This window comes from Pogona vitticeps, chromosome 1 (assembly GCF_051106095.1).
Source record: "Pogona vitticeps strain Pit_001003342236 chromosome 1, PviZW2.1, whole genome shotgun sequence".
NCBI classification, from domain to species: Eukaryota; Metazoa; Chordata; class Lepidosauria; order Squamata; family Agamidae; genus Pogona; species Pogona vitticeps.
Window position 1 is genome coordinate 4,331,447 of NC_135783.1, and position 18,074 is coordinate 4,349,520.

The 18,074-nt window shown below is 45.6% G+C and overlaps 1 protein-coding gene across 3 annotated transcripts in view; it reads left to right on the top strand.

Annotated features, from left to right (window-relative positions):
• The first annotated feature begins 3,233 nt into the window (after positions 1-3,233).
• The window catches only part of EXTL3 (exostosin like glycosyltransferase 3), a 173,639-nt gene continuing 158,798 nt past the window's right edge, over positions 3,234-18,074 (top strand). For 2 of the 3 annotated variants that reach the window (XM_072986448.2, XM_078381667.1), the window contains exon 1: positions 3,234-3,387. The gene's annotated coding sequence lies outside the window, so the exon portion shown is untranslated. The remainder of the gene's footprint in view (positions 3,388-18,074) is intronic. The other variant, XM_072986456.2, reaches the window with a different exon arrangement.

An 18,074-nucleotide genomic window follows, 5' to 3' on the forward strand; every position in this document is an offset into this window, starting at 1 on the left:
GGGCCCACCCTGTCATTTGGCACTACGCATGCATCTTGCTGAACTTGTGAGGGCTGCTGGCTGCTGGGAATAGGTGGCTAGAGAATAAATTCACCTATTGCACAAAAGTAGTAAACAGTGCCCCCATCCAGTCCTACTCTCACTGAGATTTGAATGCCTGTCTGGGGACCTGGAAAAGCACAGCCAGTCCCAGAAGTCTCCAGGACCTCCAGATCTAATCACCCCACTGAGGTAGAAGCAAAAAGGGGGGGCAGGCTTGCATATAGCAGGACCCCTTTATCTTTAGGATCAGTATCCACTGATTCACTTTTCCATGGTCTGAAAAATATTAAAAGAACCTCCCCCCCACATATATATTTCTAACAATGAAGTTCTCAGAACTGACCACTGCAGGGAGCCAGACACCATGCAATGTAAAGCATTCACTATTGTAATAGTGTTTGCTGTAATCTGCATTATTCAAACAATTCCGGGGTCCTGCTGTCATTGTCTGAAATCTGGCCACTGTTGCACATGAGCAGGCGGCTGCAACATGCTCCTTATCAATGGGGGATGGGGTCTGAGAAGAGGTTTTTCTTTTTTGGGAAACATCTCTGAAACAGAACGCTGCAGCTGGAGTGTGCTGGCCAAACTCCAACGTTACTAGGGAGTCCTTTCGCCTGAAACATGTCATCGACCTTTTAAAATATCTCAGTTAATACTTGTTTTGGAAACAGGCATGGGAGAGAACAAGAATTCTTCCTGGGAAAGTAGCTAATGGAGTGGCTTGAGCCTTCAAACAATGGCCATAACACAACACTCTGCTTCCTCTCTTCTTCACGAAGGGCAGTCCGTGACAGTAAAACAATCGTCCTAATTAATTAAAACAGCTAGCTCTATATTGCCCTTTCACGACACCTTACATTTCCTACCCACTGTGTCTAACGGTAGGACTGGCCCGTAGAGGATAATGAAGTCCTGCCCGTTGGTCTTCCACTCACCTGGCTCTGTTGGGCCTGGGTATGGTCAGGAATGCCTTATCATAGCCGGGCCTTGATGTGTTACCTGCTCACAGAGGGAAAGGCTCAGCTGGAACATCGTCTAGCCTTGCCCCCCCCCCCCCCCAAATTCAGGCAGTGAGCCAAGAGGATATATTTCCGCCAGAATCAGGAAAATGCTGGCAAGGGATCAACTTGGCATTGATATCAGGCAAGCACTAAAGTAGGACGCACCGAATTGCCGCATTGGGAGGCAGCGTGTGGCCTGGGTGGGAGCAGTGCCTCATCCTGCCATTCTGGGGTGCTTTCCACCCTCTGTTCTTGCTCAACTGCCTATGACAGAATCCAATTTATAGAGGGCCTTAAGTTCCCTAATTAGAACGTCAGAAGGTTGGAGCATTGATCTCCCAAGCCTTTTATTACCTATAGGCAGAGCCTCTCTCCTTACAAGAGACTTCCGTCAGTATTAACGTCATCTGTTTGTATATTTACATCCCCTTGCAGGAAAATCTGCACTATTTTCCTAACTGTGACACTAACAAACAGCAACTTTTGCGGGAAAAATAATGACTTTGAGACCAATTCTCACAGTCATGTAACACCAGTCCGTGGACTCTTGTGTACACTTTTTCTATACTAACCACAAAGAGGTTGTGCTAAGCCTGAAGAAGTGGAATTTTCTCCCCGAAAGCTTGCAAATCGTTTGATTTTTTAGTGGTCCAATAAAACCTATCATCATGTGTACCAACTTCGGGGACCAAACAGCTTTTTCCTCATTTTTGGCGCATCAGGTAATTTTCAAATTAGCTCTATGTTCTCAGTTGTAGGAGCAGCTGTGTTTGTGCAAGCATTATAGGTGAAAACAATATATATATATTTTAAAGGAAAAAACATGGTGGCACCTTAAAGACCAACTTTTAGATTTTTCAATGTGAGCTTTCATGGACAAATCCACTTCATCAGACACAAGACCGATGAAGTAGACATGTCCACGAAAGGTCACGTTAAAAAATATTTAAAAATATAAAAGTGAGCCTTAAAGATGCCACCATGTTTTTGTCTTTTTTTAAAAAAAAAAAACTTTTTGTTTTGTTTTCACCTACCATGTTATCCCCCTTTTATGGATTGCTGCCTTGTCGTGGCGAGGGGCTTGAGTAATTCAGAGAAGCTATGGGCTATGCCGTGCAGGGACACCCAAGATGGACAGGACATAGTGGAGAGTTTTGACTCAACGCGATCCACCTGGAGCAGGAACTGGCAAGCCACACCAGTATCTTTGCCAAGAAAACCCCATGAAGAAAAGAAGCTCAACATATAAAAAAAACTAAGATTATAGCCACTGGTCCCATCACCTCCTGACAAATAGAAGGGTAAGATATGGAGGTAGTGACAGATTTTACTTTCTTGGGCTCCATGATAACTGCAGATGGTGACGGCAGCCACAAAATTAAAAGACGCCTGCTTCTTGGGAGGAAAGTGATGACAAACCTAGACAATATCTTAAAAAACAGAGACATCACCTTGCCGACAAAGGTCTGCATAGTCAAAGCTATGGTTTTTCCAGTAGCGAAGTATGGAAGTGAGAGCTGGATCATAAAGAAGGCTGACTGCTGAAGAATTGATGCTTTTGAACTGTGGTGCTGGAGGAGACTCTTGAGAGTCCCCTGGACTGAAAGGAGAACAAACCTATACATTTTCTGAAGGAAAATCAACCCTGAGTGCTCCCTGGAAGGACGGATCCTGAAGCTGAGGCTCCAAGACTTTGGCCATCTCATGAGAAGAGAGGACTCCCTGGAAAAGACCCTGATGTTAGGAAAGTGTGAAGGCAGGAGGAGAAGGGGACGACCGAGGATGAGATGGCTGGACAGTGTCTGCGAAGCCACCAACATGAATGTGGCCCAACTCTGGGAGGCATTGGAAGACAGGAGAGGCCTGGCATGCTGTGGTCCATGGGGGTCACGAAGAGTCGGACACGACTTAAGGACAAAACAACAACATTTATGTTATCAGTTTTCTCAGCCTCCAAGGGAATTGCCCTGGGCTGTTTCTCAAGGTGCCCCTGCTCCAGGACTTAGGGGGAAACGCATCCCATCAGGATTTCCCCCCTCCTCGTCCACCCTCTGGATTTCCACCGGGGGGCGCGCGATCCTGTGCCATTCCCACTCTCCTCCTCTCCCCCCCCCCTTGCAAAAGCTCGGCTTCCCACAATGCAGCTGACTCCTCTCTCTCTCTCGCTCGCTCTCTCTCTCTCGATCGGGGTTTTTGCGCGCGGGGCTCGCGCTTCGCTCCCAACGCTGCCGGAGCCTGGGCGCCGCGGCTTCGCCCTCTGAGCCCGGCGCGCCGCTTCCCCCGCATCTGGGAGCGCATCTGGCAAGCCGGCCTGCTTCCCGGGCTGCCTGGAGATGCCCAGGTAGGGTCTGCCGAGCGCTCGCGCGAGGGGAGGCGCCTCCCTGCCACGGCTCCTGCTCGGCGCTCCGGGTGATGGAGAGGGGCGCCGGGCGCGCTTGGAGGCAGGCAGGCAGGCAGGCAGCCCCGGGTGGGAAACGGTGTTGCGGCGCCCGAGGATCCGGCCGGGCCTGAGCTCTGAAGGGCTGCCCGTGGTGTTTGGGGCGTGTGGGGAGAGGGAGAAGGGGGTCGGGGTGCCTTGCCTTGCCAAGGGTTTGCGCAGGGAAGGTGGGCGCCTGGCACGGCATCCACCGGGTCCCCCCCCTGCAAGGTAGCGCACCCGCGGGCGGGCAGGTGAAGAGAGCAGGCGGAGGCGGACCAGGGTGGGAGGCTGTGTGTCCGGGTGTGGTTGTTTCCCGGGCACACTCAGGGGCGACTGGGGGTGTTTGGAGTGCCAGACCTTGAGCGTGGGGAGGCGTGGAGGAGCCGGGTGTCAAGCGCTGTGGAGTTTGAGACCATCTTTCCCTTCGGGGTGCCCTGCTGAACACCTGGACCTCCAGGTGTTTTCTTGGGATGCCGGCTGGAGGCACGGATGCCGTGGGGTTTTTTTGGTCCTGAAGCGCACAGCTGCCCTTTTCCCCTCTGTGACTGCCTGCCCCCCCCCCCCAATGGAGAACATTCATGCTGGTTCGTTTTGTGTTGCCATTAGTGTGCAATGGATTTGCCAGGTGCATAGTTGTGCAACGGTCATGGGGAACTTATTGGCTCAGAGGTAACGCCAGAAAATCAGCTCATGCGGAATTTGATGGCTATTTTGCCCGGCCCTCTCTTTTAAGATGGGTTCAACGAGGTACCAGTTTTTTTCTACCTCAGATTTCCCTCTAGTTTTTCTCCCTGAATCATCTCCTGGCCGGAGAGGATGGGAATGAAACCTGCAACTTCCTCTCTCCAAAGCTTTTGCAGTCCTGCAGAAGGACAACCTTCCCCGTAGACCCCTGGTATGTATGTATACCTTGTTTTTAGGGCTGTGGATTTTGAAGGTTCACACTCTGGGTAATATTCTAGGATGTCATGTCACTTTTCTAGGACATGAAGGTCTCTTTTCTGGGTTTGTTTATTTATTAGATGTATCTACTGCTTCATTGGTGCAAGCATTACTCTGGATGGTTCATACTTGCAGGGACCCCCAACCTTGAGCCTCCAGATGTTCAGTGTAGCAAGGCAAAGAATGGCTAAGGTTCACTCGTAGTATCTGTATTATACCACTGCTGTGCTGTACTCTTGTTCTTTCTGTTGTTCTTCAGTCCTGAATCTGATGCTCTTTTCTTGAATCTGGCCTGGTAGCTAACAACCTGTGTGGTTTAGTGCAGTGGTTTCCCAATCTTGGGCCTCCAGATGTTCTTGGACTTCAAGTCCCAGAAATCCTGGCTAGCAGAGGTGGTGGTGAAGGCTTCTGGGAGTTGTAGTCTAAGAACATCTGGAGGCCCAAGGTTGGGGACCACTGGAGGTTAAATCCTAAGCCACACAAAACCCATATAACAAAATATAATGTGGCGATCTACCAGTGTAGCTCTAAAATTCATACCAAAAATGAGGGAGAAAAATCACATGAACATTAGCAGGAGAATCAGTTTTCGAAGGCAGCTTTGAAATGTTTTGACCAATTTCCTGAATATAAGGTGGGAAGGAGCCTGGCGTATCTCTGTTGGTAACTTATTCCAGAGACTGGGGGGGCCAACACCAAAAAGACCTGATTCCTCGTGGGTCCTCTTTGGTGGGTTGCCTTGGTGTGTGTTGTTGTTTAGTCGTTAAGTCATGTCTGACTCTTCATGACTCCATGTACCAGAGCACACCAGGCCCTCCTGTCTTCCACTGCCTCCCAAAGTTGGGTCAAATTCCTGTTGGTCGCTTCAATGACCCTGTCCAGCCATCTCGTCCTCCGTCGTCCCCTTCTCTTGCCTTCACACTTTCCCAACATCAGGGTCTTTTCCAGGGAGTCTTCTCTTCTCATGAGATGGCCAAAGTCTTGGAGCCTCAGCTTCAGGATCTGTCCTTCCAGTGAGCACTCAGGGTTGATTTCCTTTAGAATTGATAGGTTTGTTCTCCTTGCAGTCCAGGGGACTCTCAAGAGTCCCCTCCAGCATCACAATTCCAAAGCATCCATTCTTCGGCAGTCGGCCTTCTTTATGGTCCAATTCCTTGGTGTAGCTACTTTTAATGGCATGGATTGAGAGGACCAGGTGAAATGGGTATCTGATTTCAGAGAAAGAAATTCTAATAATTATCGAGGTCATAAACCCTTAAGAAAGGACATGGTGGCGCTGTGGGTTAAACTGCAGAAGCCTCTGTGCATAGTGGGTTCAGTTCTTTCGGTATCTGTAGGTGTGTCTATGGAGAGGTTGAGCGGTCATGTATTTGGTTCATTGACACAAGACTCTTCATCCTTTCCTAGCTATGCGAAGATGAAGAAATGATTGTATAAAATAAGTGGAAGACGTAGGACTGGAGGAGTACAGTCAGAGCTGCAGATCAGTCCAGGCCAAAGTTAAAACAACTCAGTATTTTCTTGCGACATACCAGAGCCATGGCGGCTTTGCACAAAGGCAAACATTCCAAACAGCTGCTAATGTTCCCAGATTTATTTATTTTGGTCTCTGGAGGAGATCACCTTTGATCTCCGTAGAATACGCTTCTCTTCTACTCTGCGGGTGGAAATGCATTTCTCCTCTGCCCATATCCCCTTTTCACCCCTGAGGAATGAATCCTGTCTCCTTGACTTCAGAGATCCTGCCTTTATCCCACGGGAAGGCAACTTCCGCAGCTCGGGTGTCCGATCTTCTGTCTCTGGGTTTCTCCAAGGGCTAGACGGGACCCTTGCAAATGTAAAAGGAACAGAGAGGAGGCAGCTTTGGAGGGCCACTTACCTGGAATCCCAGGGCCGCCCACCTGTATTCTATATCTCATCTGCTTCTGTTTAGTCTGTTGTCTGCAATCATTAATTAAACACGTATTCATGTGACCGTAATCTCTATAACAGTTGTTCCCATATGGTGTTGGACTGTGTTTCTTAGAAGCCTTGGGGACTGTCATGTATCCACATTGGAGGGAAGCCCAAGACATTCAAGAGAAAATTAGACAACCTTTTGTCAGATATACTTTGATTTGGGTGCACACAACTTGGGTACAGTACGACCAACTGCACCCCATATTTGCCAGAGAAAGTCTTTCTTGGCAACAGTAGGTGCTGATAATGACTTAATTTCCACTGTGCGCCTGGCGTACTTGTGCCGCCGGATTTCACCCTGTATTTGCTAGACATGCCTGCATGTGTACAGCTAGCGTCTGCAAACGTTCAAATTTGTGTGTATTGTCTTGTTTTCATGGTTGGTTCTCTTCACTCTGGTCTTTTTTGGGAATATGAAAAACAGCAGACTATATTAAGGGTTAGATTTTCTTGCCATCACGTAACTTCGCAACCTCAATATGGCAGCAGGTTCGGGTCGCTTCTCGGGCAGAGGATTTTGGACATGGTTCAAGAGTTGTGCATCCCTTCCCTTCCTGGTATCTGGTAGCTCCTGTGCATCTGATGGCCTTGAAGGACCAGTGCCCTTCCACTACCTCATTTTGGTGAGTAGTACAGTGGTACCTCAACTTACAAACTTAATCCGTATTGGAACGGTGTTCGTATGTCGAAAAGTTCCATAGGAATGCATTTAAAACTATTTAATCCGTACCTACTCTTTTCTGTTCGTATGTTGAGGCGCTGTTCATAGATAGAGGCATTAGTTCCCATAGGAACTAATGCAAAGCTGGTTAATCTGTACTCTACCACTAGGGGGGGGATTTTTATATATTTTTTTTCTTTTGACCTAAGATGAATTTAGGTCAAAAAAAGGGCAGGAAAGAGTTTTTTGTTTGTTTGTTTTTTTGTTTCGTAAGTCGAGGCTCTGTTCGCAAGTCGAAGCAACTTGTTGCGAACGGAGCCATTCGTAACTCAAATCATTCGCAAGTGGAGACGTTCGTAAGTCGAGGTGCCACTGTAATTCAGAGGCAGAAAGAGGTGGCTTGGCACCATGCATATCACAGCTTCCTTGAGGACCTTTAGGAGAGCCTTAAAATGCTTAAAACCAAGTTCTACATTGAGTAATATCTTCATTGGCTCATTGAAAAGTTGTGAACGGGTTTTCAAGTTCTCTAGAATGCTGCTTCGGTGTATTAATAATAATAGTCACATGCTGTAAAGTTGCTTTGGACTTAAGGTTTCCCAGTCCCTTCTTTTTTGATGTAACCTTGGACCCCCTCACTTGCTCTTCTCCTAAGAGGCCTGGTGGTGAATCAGTCCCCCAACCCCTGGCTGCAGTTTCAGTTAGAAAGAAAAGGGTCGAGGGGTTCAATTTGCAGTCCTTTCCTTCTTTAGCTGGGACCCCCCTGTATGTCTGCCTATTGCTGTAGGCAGACCAGAGACCAGTTTGGTTTAGATGGGAAAAATGGGGGCCACCATACCTTGGTGGCTTTCTCCCCAACTGGTTCATTGACCGGCTGAATGAAATGATTATAGTATTACTATTGCTGGAAGTTAAGATTGGCATTAGGTTCTGGGTTTGATTTTAACCTTGTGAGGATTTTGAAACCTTTTTTTGTGGATTTCTGGAAACTGTTTTGAGAGAGGTTAGGCATCTATCTGATGTTTTGCTTTCTGGAATGCATTCTTTGGCTGGTTGTAATCTCTCAGAAGCCCATAAATTGCTCTGAAAACTTGGTGTGAAAGGGGAGGGCTGCCATGTGCAAATAAATAGAGATTGATTTAGAAAAAAAAAACAAATGAAATGAAAAAAGAGAGACAAAAGCGTTGTGGCATCTTAAAAACTAACTGCTGTGTTTTAATGTGAGATTTTTGTGGATGGATTAATTTAGGGGTTGTTATGTATGTTAGGAGAATAGGCTGAACTTGCATGGTAAAGGGATCTCAGCTGAATACAGTGGACCCTTGACTTACAGACAGCTCAACTTTCAGACTTTTCGAGTTACAGACTTCTCTGGCCGCAAAATTTAGGTTCGACTTGCAGCCGGACAATCGACCTACAGACCAGAAAAAAAAAAAACCAAAATGGAACAAAAATGGAACAAAAACGTCTGGTTACGGATTATTTGGTTTTCAATGCATTGTAGGTCAATGGAGACTCGACCTACAGACTTTTCGACCTGCAACCACCGTTCCAATACGGATTAATTCTGTAAGTAGAGGGTCCACTGTATTAGAAAGGTCTTCCTGGTTATGCATTAAAGAGGCATTTGTTACAGATATCCAGGTACACAATTATTTATATGAAACCTCCTCTTTTGTGTTGGAATGTTGTGGTTTCTAAAGAATAATGTCAACATGTTTTATATGGTTATACTTCTTTTTTAAAAGAGCTGGTGTTGTGAATTGATTGACAACCCTAGTGAAGGAGTTGGTTGCATGTTTCCTTTTTCCTTTTCAGGAGCCATTTGATCAGCCTCTTCATGATTCGTGGTTCATTGGTTTGCAAGTACTTGGAAAGAAACCTAATCTTTGTTTTCTTCCTGGCTAGGAAATAAACCCAAAATAATTATTCTGCTGAATGGGCTGCTGAATGGCCAGATTTATTTCTATGTGGTGGCACAGTGGACCGGAAACCACGTAGTTAGTTGGCCCGGACTGCTCAGGAGTAGACGTGGGCACGGACTACCAGTTTGTGTTTTTTTTGGCTGAACTGGTGTTGGGCCCTTCCCAGACCGGCCTCCTCCGTTGGGTGGAGGCAGCATCCTCCAAAATTGAATGGGCAGCTGCTGGAGGAGGTGGGACTTAGAAGCGCCAAATACCTGTGTGGCAGAAAAATTAACCAACATGAACTGCCAAACCAGTGCTTGATGCGCATTCCTACTCAGGAACATCAATTTCAAGGGAAACTCTCCAATGGTTCCAGCCGAGGTATTTCCCAAAGTTCAGGAAAGCTACTTTTTCGACCAGAGCTCTGAGAATGTCGGTTCCGTCCATTCTAGGCCACAAAAAGTGTGTAACTGGGAGTTGTAGTCCAAAAACTGTGATGTTTCCAAGCTCTTTGCATTTCCCAAGCCTACTTTTGAGTCTGGAAACGCAAAGGGTTGAATCTTGGGGTGGAGTTGTGTGCGCATCTTATGTCACCCCATTCTGCATGCCCACCATGCATGTTTATCAGTCTCAAGACAAATGGAAACTGGCTTTTTCAGGGGATGGGCATTCATATAGAAGTCCTGCTTTACTGAAATGCATGCCCTTCGGATGTATTGGACTGAAGACAGATAGGATTTTTTGGACCACATTTGGAATTCCCTAGCTGGAGAAAGTAACACACATTTTATGCATTTTGTGGCTGAGTCCTTAAAATAAGACCTAAATCCCAATTCAGTCTTAAAAGTCGGCTTTATGTTCCACTGTGCATTTTCCTTTTATTTTTTAAAAAGGTTTTTATTTCTGGCTGCTCTTACAGAAAGGGGGAGGCGAGGAAGAGCTTAAATAATTGATCAAAAATTACTTTTAGAAGGAGAAAAATACACATCCAAGCAGCAGAGTAAACTGAGAGTCGACCTATAAATTGGGAATGAAAGATCAAATATAGTTTGAAATGATAGGCAACATTAATCTTTGCTACCTACTTCAGACCCTTTGTTTTTTTTTCCCTGCTGGTGCAACATCAGAGTTTGGACAAGCTTCTTTTTAGTTTACCGCTAGCATACCCCTACCATGCCGACCCATATTTCTGTGACTTGCACCCCCCCAAAAGATTAACTCTTCTAAGTCCTGTGTAAACATCTCCTGCTCCCACCTTGAAGAGAAGTTCTCTTCACTAAGTTATAATTTCCCCCCAGGGCCATTCGGGTTACAGAGAGCTACAGCGAAATCACAGCTATTTGGCTGTCTCTGTTTTCTTCAACTAGAGCAGCCTTGCCCAGATCTGTACATCTCCTATCATCCTCAGCTGGTGCCAGTGATGGGCACAAGTGCATCTGGAGGCCACCAGAGGGGAAGGGATGCTTAGCCACATAAACTGCCCATTAACTCTGCAAAGTCAACAAAAGGGTCCTATACATCAGTGGTCCCCAACCTTGGGCCTCCAGATGTTCTTGGACTTCAACGCCCAGAAATCCTGGCCAGCAGAGGTGGTGGTGAAGGCTTCTGGGAGTTGTAGTCCAAGAACATCTGGAGGCCCAAGATTGGGGATCACTGCATGCTGTCTGGTCAATCCAGAGGATGGGCATTACTAATACAAGTCCATCACAGAAGCGGATGTGATCTGCAGTTAGTCAGGTCCTCCAGGCATTGAGAAACAGTTAGTTTCCTTCAAGAGATGCAAAGACTGGATTGTCCAAACATTGAGTCACAATTCTCCTGACTTCTGGGAATTAAATGAATTAGTATCAAGAACCAGTAAGCATGCAGAGGCTGACCGGGCTCCCTCTTTTAAGCTCCAGTGCTGTGAACGTTTCACAAAAGTGGAAGCCCCATTGAATTAATTTATGAAAAAGACTTACTGCTGAACAGGGCAGATTAACTTAAAAAAAACTTTTTTAAAAAATCAGATTTTTAAAATTTAAATCAAACATTTTAATTTTATTTATTCAGATTTATTTCAATGAAATGCTTCTGGAGGAAGAATCTATACTGAATAAACTAGCCTAGGATTGTTAGGCCAGTTCTACTTGCAGTGGTGTTGTGAATTGATAAGAGAAAGGGACCATTATCATGCTGGTCATCTAAAATAATGTCTGACAGCACAGAGAGAGAGTAATGCTTCTTTGGTATTTCCCGGGCTGCTGACCAAAACTTCTTCGTTGTTTTTTTGTTGTTGTTAACATCTGAGTTTTGCAATAAGGAAGGAATAGTTTTCCAGCGATGAGCCACTCCCTTTGAGCTGGACTGGCCATGACATCAGCAAGAAAGTATGGAAGAACCATCAGGAAAGAGAAGAGCTTCTGTCTAGCAAGGAACAAAAGAGGGGCTCAAAATATCCAGGAAAAAACGAGCTGAGATCTAGCTGTGTGCATCGAATGGAGCTCCTACCCCAGTCAAGAAGCACACATTTCCTACCCTAGTAAAGAGTGAAGGCTAAAAGGTTTGGTGCCCTCAAATACTGTAAATATTATTTTTCCTGGGAACAAGTCTTTTCTGGGATTGGAAGAAGAAAGCATCTTTCAGATAAGTCCCGTCCGAATGATATTGCTCAGGTACAAATTTATATCCTCATCAGATCTGTTAGGAATGTTTTGGTCTTCAACTCCCAGAATCTAGCAGCTTCTGGAAGCTCCTGGCCATCGTGGCCAGTGGTTGTATTAGCTGTGTCCTGCTGGGAGTTGTAGTCAGAAAAAGTAACAACTCCAGTTCTGCTTCTCATCTAAGTAGACCCTGTCTAGATGGGTGGGGTATAAATCTAATAAAATAAATAAATACAGACTCACAAAATTGTTGGGAACCTACCCCTGTCCATGCAGGTGCACGCATATGAATGTATGAAATGGAGGTGCACAAGTAATGTTCCTTTCCCTGAAGAACTATACGATGCAGCTATGGAGATATTATATTTTCGTTACTTCTATTGCTATGAAGGGCCTCGTGGCGCAGTGGTTAAAACGCTGTATTGCAGCTAAAACTGTGCTCACGACCTGGGGTTCAAATCCCAGGTAGCCGGCTCAAGGTTGACTCAGCCTTCCATCCTTCCGAGGTCGGTAAAATGAGTACCCAGCTTGCTGGGGGGGCAATGTGTAGCCTGTATAATTAAAATTGTAAACCGCCCGGAGAGTGCTTGTAGCGCTATGGGGCGGTATATAAGTCCAAAAAAAAAAAAAAAAAAAAAAAAAAAAAAAAGTAAGCCTACACGTCTTCAATGAACTAACTTCTTTGTTCACGGAAACACTCCGGAACCAAAAAGTGAGATAGGCCTGGAGATTTCCCTTTTTAAACTAATTGTCTGGAATGGGCAGAGACCTAAGACTGTAACTTTTGGTTCCGCATCGACTTTAAAGTCTTGATGCTTACGTATAAAGCCCTAAACGGATTAGAACCTCGATACTTGGCGGAACGCTTACTCCCACCTAAGTCTACCCGTGTCACATGCGCGAGTCAGGAGTTGACGCTGAGGAGCCTGACGCCGAGGGAGGCCCGGAAGGAAAAAAACAAGGAACCGGGCCTTCTCGGCGGTGGCTCCTCGCCTCTGGAATAACCTACCTCCGGAGATTCGCGTGGCTCCCTCGCTGGGTACTTTTAAAAATCAATTTAAAACATGGATGTATAGGCAGGACTTCCCCTTCAATTAATTCCTGACCTCTTTCCTTCCTTTCTCTTTTTATTTGATTTATTTTGTATATTTCCCATCTTGAAGAATCATTTGATTAATTAAGTGTTATAAATTTCTCTTAAACTTGTTATGTTTTTATGTTGTAAGCCGCCTAGAGTGGTCGAAATGACTAGATAGGCAGGGTATAAATACAATAAATAAATAAATAAATAAATAAATAAATAAATAAATAAATAAATAACAGCACAGCTACAAGATCTCTTCAAAGAGAGGAAGATTCAAGTGCCAGAGACTGGAAAAGCAAAAAAGTGAAAGCAGTTTCTAAAGCTAGAAATTAAATATGATTTCTCCTCTTCCAGTGATGCACGCACATCTGGCCCAGAGAGAAATGGTTTTTCAGATACAAGTATTTTCCTGGGAGGGTGGGGGAGGAAGCTCTAGATCCATAGGGCTAATGGAAATACGTGTCATTGGAGGCTATGCCGTGTCTTACTTTGCTCTGATGGAAAGGAGGAAAAGTCATATAGAATGATTCATGTTCCCTTAGTCTTCCCCAGATGCTGCTAGTGGACTCGGGGAAGTAATGTTTCTGCATTGCTTTCTGTGTTTGTACTCTGACACCATAGGGATGTACTTCCCTGGCCAAGGGGGCTGATGGCAGTGGGGGTGGGGGGCTAGGATGAGAAGCACTGGAGCCACTGTGGGCCTCCTTGCAGGCAGAAGGTGTCAGGGGCCATCTGTGGCAATTCCAGCTAACAGGGTCTCCAAGAACAAAGTTAGGAAAATGACCATATCGTTGACAGCTCGGGGAGTTCCTGGTAGGGAGAATGGGTAACCCTGCCTTGGGCTCAGTCAGTCATTCAGCTTGACGGACGCCTGTGTCCCGTGTGGCGAAAAGAGCCACCCAGAGCTTGAAATTTTATTTTGTAAGGGGTTTATTTTGTAATTAAATGCAGTCTTTCTTTAAAATGCTTTTGGCGTTCTCCGGAAAGTGTAGTTGGCAGCAGTCATGTTTTCATGCCATTCTCTGTTTCCGATTATTTTGAACTGGAAGCAAGCATCAGGCTCGTTTTCTGCTCTCGACTATCATAGGCCTCCTTCAGTCTCGAGAGACTATGGTAACATGTTCTGTATCGAGAAGTGCCCTCTCCAGAGCATGAAGCCTGGGTAAAGTAGTATGGAGGATAGGCTGTTACCCAAGCAGCAAATCCCCCCTCTCCAGTGGAAAGGCAAGAGCCAATACAACTGGTTCCAGCAACGTCACAGGAGTTGGCAGAATGACATGAACTGCCTTTGGGACTCCAGCTCAACTATAGGACATTTTTAAAAAATAGTATGGAAAATAGAGAAAACCTCCTCTATCCAGCCTCAAAAGATGAGTGGGGGGGTCATGAGATGTTACTTGTTAAAACTCCTGTGTATATTCCAAGATGTGCCTGTGTACGAAATATTTTTAAAATATTTTGGAGAGTCCTGGTGGCTGTTTTGTTTTGTTAAATTTGAAGCCTAGTCTCCAATCTGTCAAGTTCTGGACTCTGCACTTTGAGAAGGATGCCAACAAACTGGAGCACATTCAAAGGAAGGTAGTAAGGATGAGGAAAGACTGAAAGAACTGGGCATGTTTGGCCTTGAGAAAAGAAGACAAGATAGAAGAACACTTTTCAGATCCTTGAAAGGTCGACCTACAGAGGAGGGGCAGGATCTGTTCTTGATCATCCCAGAGTGCAGGATGCGTAAGAATGGGCTCAAACCACATGAAGCCAGATTTCGGTTGACTATCAGGAACAAATTCTTAACAGTTAGAGCAGTACGACAATCAATCCAATGACCTCAGGAGGTGGTGAGTGTTCCAACACTGGAACCATTCAAGAGGAACAACCGTCTCTCAGATCTGCTTTGATTTGGATTCCTATGTTGAGCAGGGGGTTCGACTCAATGGCCTTGTTAGACCCCTTCCAACTCAATTACTCTATGATTCTATGGTAATTGTGGGCCCTCTTGTTTAAAGAGGGGAGAGTCACAAATTCTAGCCAAAGCCTTTCGCTGCTTCTAAATTAGCTTTTTGGAGCCCAGCCCAAGGGTATTGTGTTGGGGGAAGAATTTCACAATGGCAGTAATGGTGGTGGCTCAGGTACATGCGTGAGCAAGTAACACCAGTGGCATTTAATGATGTGTGTGTGTTCCTTGGCTAGCGCCTCTGGCGCCCGCTGCCAGACCATTCAGCCGTCCAGCCTCCCCATTATTTCCCTTCTCCAAGAAAGACTTTGAGCCATTGAGAATCCTTCTTTCCTCCATTGACAGACAGCCCTCTCCACGGTTAGTGTTTTGTCTCGTGCCTCTGCGTGGGCATCAGCCTCTGTCTTGCTGGTGAGAAGGGAAGAGAAAGCCAGGATTCCGAAGTCTGCTTTGTGATGGCCGTTAATAAGCAAGATGGAGTCATGTGGTTGTTTTGCCCTTTGGCGTTCCGTCTCTGGGTCGACCTGCTTTCTAATTAAAAGGGAAGGGACCGGCTGAGCCAACGGCGGTTCAGGAAGGGCTGCAAAAATGTATTCCCTATTCCTTGTGGACTTTGGGAAAGTTGATGTCCAGAATACAGTTCAAAGGGTGGGGAATTATAGGAATCCTCACCAAAGTAACTCCCCCATGCTCCAGGCATGTTGGCAAGTCTTTCCGTCCAAGTCCTGAGTCCCTATTAAAAACAAGCTATTCCCCCCCCCCAGAAAAAAGGGCACAATTGGTGGGTTCCAAGTTGCAAAATATCTCTGAGCCGAGTCTGAGTTGAGTCTCCAGAGCAACTTAAGTCTGACTTGACAAGCGAGTCTGGCAACTGGAGTCCCCTTCCCTGCTATGCTCTGACTCCTGATTCTTCTTGAGTGCTCTCTGAGCTGTCCAGCTATGTTCTCTAATGTTCAGCATGGGCTAAGATCAGTGCACAAATAATTCTCGATGATGGGGCGCATTGAATGAGCACCACCTCAAAAAGCCTTGCGTTGAGAGACGTCTAGATCCAGATGCGTTTCTACAAGTGAAGCAAAATTAAAATTTGAACAAATGTTGTGCTTAGAAGAATTAGAGATTTACAGTGGTGCCTCGCTTAACGATTACCTAGTTAAATGACAAATCTGCTTTACGATGAAGTTTTTGCGATTACTATTGCAGTCGCAAAACGATGTTCCTATGGGGGAAATTCGCTTAACGATGATTGGTTCCCTGCTTCGGGAACCGATTTTTCACTAGACGACGGTTTTAAAACAGCTGATTGGCGGCTCTAAAATGGCCCCCCGCTGTGCAAAATGGCTCCCCGCTGTGCTTTAGGATGGATTCCTCGCTTTACAGGCACCAGAAAATGGCCGCCCTATGGAGGATCTTCGCAAAACGAGCAGGTATTTTGCCCATTGGAACGTATTGAACCAGTTTTCAATGCATTTCAATGGTTTTTTTAATTTGGCTTGACAAGGATTTCAATTAACAGCGATTTGAACGGAACGAATTATCCTCGTCAAGCGAGGCACCACTGTATATTAGGCATCCTTCGGTCTCGAGAGACTATGGTAATGTGCTCTGTATGGAGGTCTTGGAACAGCATCTAGTGTGGCTGAGAAGGCCAGTTCAAGAGTGACACAATCCCTTCCACGCTGAAGACAAATACAATCTGTCCCCCTCCAGCTCCCTGATTTGGCTGCTTTCGTGACTAGCTCTTTGCCTCGGCCTGCTGGACAAGGGTCTCTTTAAATTGGGAGAGGCCATGCTGCACCGCCTGCCTCCAGGCTGAACGCTCAGAGGTCAAGGTTTCCCATCTGTTGACGTTGATTCCTAAGACCTTTGAAGAATATGACTCTTCTTTCACATAGCTGTGCCAATAATTACATTTAAGATGCTATTGCACATTGAGGGCATGCATCAAATATATCTTGACATGTTAAATGATTAACAGCACGACTACAGCCTCTCCCCCTCAATGAATTCTCAACACATTTTGTGTCTCTCTAGCAATCTCAACAGTCTAGCTGGCGATCTCAGCATCATGCTAGCACGCGTACACCGATTTTCTGGAATTTAAGTACCTCGGGTGATAAATAAAGTCATGGCACAAATCCAAAAGTGTGAATATATTTATTTGTGTATTACATGCAAACCTGCCTTTCCAGTTAAAATATCGTGCTTGGTGTGGTTAGAAACAAATTGCAGATGGGTGAAGAGCAGCTGAATCAATAAAACCATAAAAAAAATCACAACCATCAAAACAATTCAACCCGTCATAAAAATCACTTCAGTGCAAGAGTTTAAAAGCCCAGTGTGGAAAGATGTGTTTTCACAAATTTCTCTCTAAAACCAGCAAGAGGGGGATCTGATGGGGCCTCCAAGGGGAGTGCGTGTCACAATCGGAGGGTAGCAACAGAGGTCTCCACAGGCAACGGTGCCCTCAAGGGGTACCTCTATGGCTTGTCTTTGCTTGAGGGAGGTTAAAGCGACGTAAGGCTCATAGCTTACATCGCATTTGTATTTTTTCTTCTTCATTTGCTCAGGAAAGCAAAAAGTAAGCGTAGCAGCCTCATGTCCTGCCTGTCTAGATACCAGGTGTGTGGCCTTACTAGGTTGGGTGCTGAGAGTCAATCCAGAAGCGATGTGAATGTGTATTTGTATTCATGATGTACAGGTTTGTTTGTTTGTTTGTTTTAAATATAAGCAGCATTGACTGTGAGATAGCCAACAGGGGATTCCACCCCTCCCCAGCAAATTCCAAATGGATTTTTGTCACCATCGACAGCATCAATTTCCAGCTGATGTTTGGTCATTATTTCCACTTTCCCGAGGTTGTTTCTATTTTCTTTTAAAAAGCCCTGCAAAATACATACAAAGGTGTATTTAGTACCGTGGTGTAGTTGGTCAAGAGAGGTGTTTTACAGTATATTCTTTCAGTTTCAAAGACTTGCCTTTGCACACGAGAAGAGGGTAGCCTTGTCTACTTCCTGGAAGCATCTCTAGTCCAGGTACTTCTAATCAGTTTCAACGGAGATGTTGATGCATCTTTCTTCTTGACAAGGACTTAAGGTGGCTTGGCTACAAAAAAAGGCCAATGCTATTTTAGGCTGCATTAACGGAAGTGTAGTCTCCAACTCCTCCGAGGTGCTAGCTCCACCGTATTCAGCACTGTTTAGGCCTCCCCTTGAATCTTGTGTCCGGTTCTAGACATCACACTTCAAGAAGGATGCTGACAAATTGGAGCAAGTTCAGAAGAGGAGCAAGTTCATTCTATGATCATTGCTCTCCCTTTATTTTACTTTTTCTTCTTTGTATAGTGAGGTGTATCTTGTGGTGCCAATACCAAGACTGTGATAGACTTATCAGTAATTCCCAGTAATTTCTGTTGAGATAATAGGGAGTTTCGGTTAGAAGTCAGAAATGGATGCTGTAAACT